Here is a 473-nt window from a genome sequence, read left to right as displayed (position 1 = left end):
TGCATATTTATGAGACAGACAAAAGACATCAGCAATCCTACCATCATGTAAAACAATTACAGGCTTTCGTTTTACACTCACTTGGCAGGACGGTAGTACCTCCCTGGGTGGTTGCTGTCTACCAACCTACTACCTAAACATAAAAACATAAACTTATATAAGAGGAGAAATTCATTTGCAGTTTTTACATCTTTCACTTTCAATTTAATAAACTGTATGAACACCAAAATATTTGACTTAAGAAATTTATTTAACCAGTTAAAAATCATATCCCTTGGAATAATCATCATTTTGCTTTAAAAAAAAAAAAAAAAAAAAAAAAAAAAATCTTGATCAAAATTTAATGTCACTACATACTTAAAACTCAAATACTGTACTATGCTAATTTTATCTAGAATATATTCAAAATTTTAACAGTGACTCACAAAATTTGGCTAAGTGAATTAACACAACAGTTAAATGATACCATATAA

This window comes from Cherax quadricarinatus, chromosome 72, assembly GCF_038502225.1.
Source record: "Cherax quadricarinatus isolate ZL_2023a chromosome 72, ASM3850222v1, whole genome shotgun sequence".
Taxonomy (NCBI): domain Eukaryota; kingdom Metazoa; phylum Arthropoda; class Malacostraca; order Decapoda; family Parastacidae; genus Cherax; species Cherax quadricarinatus.
Note: the sequence above shows the minus strand (reverse complement) of the source record.